At 40.9% G+C, this 7,859-nt stretch overlaps 1 long non-coding RNA gene across 1 annotated transcript; it reads left to right on the top strand.

Moving 5' to 3' along the window:
- The first annotated feature begins 4,050 nt into the window (after positions 1-4,050).
- Positions 4,051-5,200, top strand: LOC115533258 (uncharacterized). The gene is made up of 3 exons (XR_003974164.1): positions 4,051-4,093; positions 4,780-4,836; positions 4,920-5,200. It is a non-coding gene; the product is annotated as an uncharacterized LOC115533258 (long non-coding RNA).
- Positions 5,201-7,859: the final 2,659 nt, after the last annotated feature.

Raw genomic sequence — 7,859 nt, 5'->3', positions numbered from 1 at the left:
TGGAGAGAAAATAATTATTTTCTGGTCCCAGTCTTTATATGCCCTGGATTACACATATGTTGTTTGTGGATTTAAATGATAATTTTTCATGCAAAGAAAACTAAAAATATTCGTGAAGAAGTTTGATAATTTTAGGTTTTATGTGAGGCTGCTTTGTGAACTACAGCTCTTCGCTGCTCTCGACGCATATGATATACGTCACCACACCCGCACTTGGAACTCGGCACAGAGATGGCGATCTCTCTGCTCCACCTCACCACTTTTTTTCAAGGCGATAAAAGCATAGAAAGAGGTGAAAACCACTATAAGTCGGGGCATGTGGAGAGTTTTAGTTATGTGCCATCTCTATGTGCCATCTCTGTGCCGAGTTCCAAGTGCGGGTGTGGTGACGTATATCATATGCGTCGAGAGTAGCGAAGAGCTGTGGCGTGTTCCAATACCCGTACTTCCATGAGTATACTTAAAGGAAGTATACTATCCGCACTATCTACTACGTTCATTTTTCAGATGTGAGTGCTGTTCCAAATCGAGTACTCCGTGGTGCGCTAAGCGGAAATTACGATCACGACTGCCGCCGTGGCTCCTCCCCCGCAATAAACATCCCGCTTTGAACGGTGAACTCTTTACGCCTAGCAGCTATAAAAACTATAAAAACTACAAAATGACTCTATTAATGCAGGCTATGTGGAAAATGCGCCGACTTTGGCTCAGCCTGGCTCCGCCGCTTCTGCTACGTAGCTAAGATGGCTGCCGTTGAGTACGGGGAGTGTCCTTCGATCCACACTTCACGATTAGCCCGTTTTGAGTACGGCATCCGGGTCCTTGAAGTATACTTCTTTTCGCTGGATCTGAATTGGAACGTACTGCATACTCAAATTTTGGCTAGTAAGTACGGACAGTACGGGTATTGGAACACGGTGCTGTAGTTCACAAAGCGGCCTCACATAAAACCTAAAATTATCAAACTTCTTCACGAACATTTTTAGTTTTCTTTGCATGAAAAATTATCATTTAAATCCACAAACAACATATGTGTAATCCAGGGCATATAAAGACTGGGACCAGAAAATAATTATTTTCTCTCCATTGACACCCTTTCATATTTTTCGATCTCATAGGTCCCATGAGCTCTACCGGAAGGGGCGTGACTTCGCCACTCTATTCGAAGAACGCATCAAGCGAGTACTGTCGTAAAACCCGGAAGTGTTCTTGATGCGTGCTCGATCTCGCCGTTTCACGGAGCATGCATCGGAGGTGGCTCGTGTGTACTTGCAACCGCTATAAATCCCAGGATGCATTTCGCACTCGCAGCAGTACGATGGCAGACAATATGGAGAAGACGCACTACTGTAGCTGAACTAACTCTTAACTTATATATATATTTATATAATATATAATATAATAATAATGATAATAATAATAATAATATAAGATAATATATAAATATATATATAAAGTTGTGTGTGTATAGGGGGCGGGCCGTACTATTAGGCAAACCAGGCATTTGCCTGGAGCCCCGGGCCCCATAGAAGGTTTTTGGGGCCCCAAAATTTATATATATATATATATATATATTTTTTTTTTTACCTTTATTTTTCCCGATAAAACATTAAGAACAGTTTCTTATTTACAATATTGATCTGGTCAAGAGGGCCCCATTGCATATATTTTGTCCCCATATTTATTATTTTTATAAAAATCTCTTCACAATAGTAGCATCGGGATGTCTAATTATTACTCATGTTTTGACGATCTTTCCGTGTGCACCCCCCTTCAGTCTGCACTACATGGACTATTCCATGTTACGCGCATCACGCTCATCATGCGTACGCGGAAATTATGTCAAATTCAAAACAGTAAGCGGTAAGAGAGAGAGAGAGAGAAATCGAGTGAGACATAAATCGAGTGAAACATGAAGCGATCGTACGAAAGCGGGTCACATAAAAAGAAAGACCAAAGGCAGGACTTTCTTTCAAAGCTGCCAAAGCTATCCAGCTGTTTTACAGCCACCGCAGTGGCAGCGGGACCGTCGGCGGATCAAGAGCAGCCGTCAACGTCGTTTGCTGTCACGTTACTGCTCCTTTCATTCCAAGTGTCTCTGGCTCAGCCAGCAGCGATGCTAATGACGTGTGTCAACAAACTGACGGAGATGATGCACAACTGGTAGTGAATATTTCTCACTCTCCTTCTTCCACTTTGGTTATTGAAATTTATGAAAATAACGATAACAATGACTGCGAGACACATATTCCCGTGGATGACCCAGCACTCTGGCCCAAGCTGCTGTGTCTTGGGCAGGTGCACACATATTCTTGTGGATGACCCAGCACTCTGGCCCAAGGGCCGCAGATTCACAAAAGCATACTATTACATAGTAATGAAAAATGGTGAGAGGGTGAACAGGTCTTGGTTAGTCTACAGTGAAAGTGCAGACCGTGTTTTTTGCTTTTGTTGTTGCCTTTCTGGAAAACAAAAACAACTGAGTGAGGAAGGATTTAAAGACTAGAATAACCTTGCAATGCATCTAATCAACCATGAAAGGTCTGAAGAGCACAGGAAATATAGTGATAGCTGGACGCAGCTATCAGTGGGTTTCCAGTAGTGGTTTCCAGTAGCTCACAGCAGATAGCTGCTGTGAGCTACTGGAAACCCTCAGGTAAATGAGGACTTATGGTTAACAGTCAGTGTAATGTGTCAACATAACTATTCTTATTGTTTTGTATGTTATTCTCAATTTGTAAATAGATAATTAACATTTGCATGAAAGAAGGATAGTGACTTTTGTTCATCCCTTGTATGGAGTATCTCATTATGCGATATAAGGTACTGAGACCGGTAGATGCAGGGGCCCCCAAATGACTGTTCGCCTGGAGCCCCCAAAGGGCTAAGTTCGCCACTGTGTATAGCTTATACACATGACAGGACACGCATATCTTTTCAATTTTTATTCATTCAGAATATTTACATACTATTTGAAAATGAAAGAGGCTGGGATTTTGTTTTATATCATTTCTTTATATTGTTCAGTAGTATATGCCTAAATGAGGCCGTAGCACAGTTAACGGACGAGCGGTGAGAGGTGGTGACGTCATCGAGTCCGCTGCTGTTCCAATTGCAGGTAGGCCTACGTGCTCGCAAGTCTGTGCTTGAAGTACGGACTTGCCAAGTACGTACTTGCAAGTCATCGAGTCCGTAGTACGCGTGCTAGGAATTGAAAAACGATAAGTGTCACAAATTGTTGCCTGTCACTCAAATAACTCCCCACCCAGTTACCCACTATACCCCTGATGCCGTAACGTTCCAGTTTTTTATTAATATGTCATGATTTATTGTGTCAAATTGTTTTTAGATCTAGGAATATCCCTATTGATTGTTGTTTTTGGTCTATAGAATTTGTGGCTTTATTCAACTGAATCTAATAAAGCCATTGATGTAGATCTATTTACTCTGAATCCTATGCAATATATCTATGCAATTTTCCAGTCGATTATTGAATAGTTTTCCAAGAATTTTGGAGAATTGTGGCAATAATGAGACCGGTCTGTAATTTGTGAAGTGGTGTTTGTTCCCAGATTTGTACAAAGGTATGACTTTTGCGATTTTAATTTTGTTTGGAAATATACCAGTTTGGAATGAAAAGTTACAGATGTATGTGAATGGTTTTGTTATTCCATCAATCACTTTTTTTACCACAGTCATATCTATCTCATCACAATCATTAGATTTGTTACCCATACAATTCTAAACAATATCAACAATTTCCCTTTCGTCCACTGCTGTGAGAAACATAGAGAACTAATTAATTTTTCCATATTTTGCTCAGATGTTCCTTGATCAGGAATTTTTTCTGCTAGGTCCGAACCAATATTCACAAAAAAATTGTTAAAGCAGTTGGCCACAACATCCATATTGTACTCCTCCTTGTGTGTGTGTGTGTGTGTGTGTGTGTGTGTGTGTGTGTGTGTGTGTGTGTGTGTGTGTGTGTGCGTGTGCGTGTGTGTGTGTGTGTCAATTTACGCAGGAACAACCCGAGTTGCCCCAAGAGGACTTGGCAGCAAATGAAGATGGAAGTACAAAAATATAGTTCAAACAGGTAAACTAATATTAATTGAAATCAAATCAATTGTGCTGTTTTGCTTGCTCTACCTAATTTAACAGCTATATTCAACATGTGATGGGCCTATATTTAAGCAGTAAATGTAAGTAGTACATTTCTCATCCACCCAAACACTGCCAATATTTAATAGGATTAGATATATTAGAAGGCTACACCTAGGCAAAATGCATTATACATACATATCTCTTCAAAATAGCGCTTACTGAATATTAGGGTAACACTTTCCGCCATGTTAGCAAATCGAAAAAAAGCAGAGGCCCGGAAGACTTGAGGGGGTCCACCACCTGCAGCCCTCACAGACGCTGAGGAGATGGCCCTCAGCCAACAGAGTATGCGTCCTGTGGCTGAGGGCATCCTTGGGGGGAGCTCCTCTGATCCCCCCCACCCCCCAGTATAGAAGTGCCTTTATAAGAGGTTGGTTATTCAAAATAATTAAATATGTACACGCAACCCAGGACGTTGCAAATTAGGTGGGGCAATATTCTGGCTCAAGTAATAATTTCACTGTCTAATCATCTTCTTCCTGTTACTGATGGCGTCATAGCCCTACTTGAACCAGATGCCCTCACCAACCTCCATGCAATTGTAACAATTCTTCACCTTCCACAGATTATTAATAATGTCTTGATAATTGCTGAACACAACTGTTAATGTCATTACAGGAAGATGAGAAACATTGTCTGCGGCATTCGAAAAGGGAAGAGGAAAGGCCTATTGAGGTTAACACCTTTTAAAAATAACATCTAAAAGTTGATGATAGCGTTGTACAAATTAAAACTGACATCTTCTTTCTCTCAAACAGGATGAAATCGAATCCAATGAGAGGCCATCCACTTCCAAATCACAGCTTACCTCTGCAAGATTCTCCCTGGAATTATAATGAAACGCTCTACTTGGCAGTGTGAAATCCAATGTCATTTTTTGCATTCCTATAGCTTCCAGTCAAAGAACTATATAAAATCTATCTCCAAAAGCAAATACAAAAAGCAGACTTTGTAATGGACAACCTTAGGCAAAAGATGCAAAAAGATGCTTTGGAGATCCAAATTTTGGAACATAAGTTAAAGGTGGGTGAGGTGCAATCTGGGATACTGTTCCCTGCTCTAAAAACATACCCAATATGAATGACTTTTTTTTTGTGCTTTCAGGAAATAAAGAAATCCTCATAAAAGTAGATTGTCTTTATTAGAACACGGGCTGTGGTGGGACAAGTTAACTTGTTGAACAGTTTACTCAAAGGGTTTTACTTCAGTGAACAATGCAGACGATTATGCTGAGCATGTGCATGTAGAGAAGAACAGCATCTGGTTAAAAGCAGTACCAGGGTCTTTTCTGCCTTGCATTCTTGAAATTAGTTTCTTGACTTGCAGCAGTTATAGGTCCGTGGTTAGTCAGCTACTCTGATCATGGGAAAGCCACAACGTTAAAGTGACTGTAGAACAGAGCGGGTGGGATGCACGGGGCGGATCATTCTGCCCATGCGTTAATTGCGTTCAAAATTAACGCGTTAATTCTGACAGCCCTAGATAATACATGTATATTTGCTGAGGCCATAATGCACTGGCCATAATGTTAATTGACTCTGAGTCACAATGATAGAGCTAAATCTTGTTAGCATAAGTCTAATGTACAAGGTGTCACCCCCTACCAGAGGCTGGGTCTGTCACGAGTTGACTATCATACGGGAAGGCAAAAAGAATGCCACAGAAAACATTTAGGAAATAAAATAATACATTTAACTACATAGAAAACTCAACCAAAATGATTTTGGCACAGTCTTTCTCTAACCACCCTTCCGTCCTGTGGATCCATGGCGTGGTTTGGGTTGATGTGCTGCTAGTCTGCAACTGGAGGTGGGCAATTTTCGCCTCTCAAAATCGCAATGTTGTGTAGAACCACACATGCAATTATTATGTCACATGCCCTTTCTGGTGTGACTCGCAGCTTTTGGAGACACTGGAATCTTGCCTTCAGGATCCCGATCGTGTTTTCGAATTCCGACCCTGGCTCTCGTCCTCATATGCACCAGGTTGTAGCGCTGCTGTGGTCCTGGCACGGGATTGGCATACGGGGTCAGAAGGCAAGGCTGGCAGGGGTACCCTCTGTCACCTAAAACGTGACCGTCGAACTCTCCTACTATACCGGTGAAATATTAATCATCTGAACAAATATGGATTATAAATCCTTCAAATATAGGCTGCTCTCACAGCGGGTAAAAGTTAGCAGCAGGTTGGATATTCGCCGGATATTCAGTTTTGCAATCGGATACATCCCGCAATCGGCTTAATCAACACAATTGCACTATATTACGGGTGTAGTATGTTGAGGACAGTATAGGACAGCGCAGGGACGTCACTAGGATTTAGAGGCTGGGGGGGCTTAGCCCCTAGCAGTGCCCGAAATGCATGGGAAAAATTTTCATCACATCTTTAAAGTGGTTCTTTAATTCATATTACAGTAGAGAGTACAGCAGAGCATCTATCAGGGCCTGTTTTCTGGCTCACTGTCTTTTCTTTACTTGCCTTAAGACCTCCTGCTTCCCTCTCCTGAGTCTTCAGGATGTCCTCATTAAAAAATATATAAATAAGCTAAACAAATGTAAGAGTTGGTATGATTCAAGTCTACATATTGGGGTGAGTTCAAGGAAAATAGTTTAGAGACAAATCAATCAATGCAAATGAAAGAATATATAGGCTAGTTTCATAAACTCACTCTTTCCAAATAAAGTTTAGGCCTATTTCTGCCACTGATATTTCTCTATTGTGTCTGAAAATAGTCTATACATTGAACAGAGGTTAACATAATGGTGTGGTGCATCCCTGAATTAGTTTAGTCACTAATGACATTTGACAACACAGAACAATTTAAGTCTGAATCTTTCTGAAATATTTATTCTGCCAAATAATACGGTATGTGAAAAAAGTAGACATAAAAAAAAAAATATATAGCTGTAAGCAGCAATGTGGGTCAAGCATAATGGGACAGATCCTTAGTTTAATGTCTGCTAATATTGTCATGCAGCCAATCAAAATATTCAAAATCTGTTTACATAAATGTTTTTATCATGCTGGCAAGCAGTATGGAATGTTAATCATTGCATTATCTTCATTTATACCATGGTCTGGGTGAATACTCAATTCTGATTGGCTGGAGGGTGTAGGTTAATGCCCCGTTTACACCATCCCGCTAATGGCCGCTAATGGCCGATGGACCACCGATGTGGAAGTCGGGGTGATTCGGGTGACATCGGGCTAAAAATGTATGTGCGTTTGGCGTCATTTCGCGTCATTTCGGGAGAAGGCAAAGGGGAGACTGGTTTAGACTGATATTTATTTATATATTTATTTATTTATATTACTATAACGATTTTATAATACTAGAACGCCGGTTCTAAATGGGCGAAGTACCCTGTAATTATAAAAGTAGGACATCCATCCATCACCCCCTATTTATACCCAAGTGGCAGATTGAGGTTCTTCCTTAACACAATCTGGTCATTCACAATCGTTATTTGTCTAGGGTTCTCGAGGGTCTTTCGTGTGTTGAGGTTGCCGATATAAAGAAGATAAAACACGATAAAGCGCGGAAGATTAACGAATTTAGCCGATGTGCCCAGGAAAATTCCCAAACGATTTGCGATGTCTTAGGTTATACTCCCGTTCTATTCCCGATTATAGCCGATTAGCCCATAGCAACACCTGGTAACCGATTCTACCCCGATAGACCCAAAATTAACAAACAT

The sequence above is a fragment of the Gadus morhua genome, chromosome 20, assembly GCF_902167405.1.
Source record: "Gadus morhua chromosome 20, gadMor3.0, whole genome shotgun sequence".
In the NCBI taxonomy this organism is placed as follows: Eukaryota; Metazoa; Chordata; class Actinopteri; order Gadiformes; family Gadidae; genus Gadus; species Gadus morhua.
Note: the sequence above shows the minus strand (reverse complement) of the source record. Positions and strands in the feature narration are given on the sequence as shown.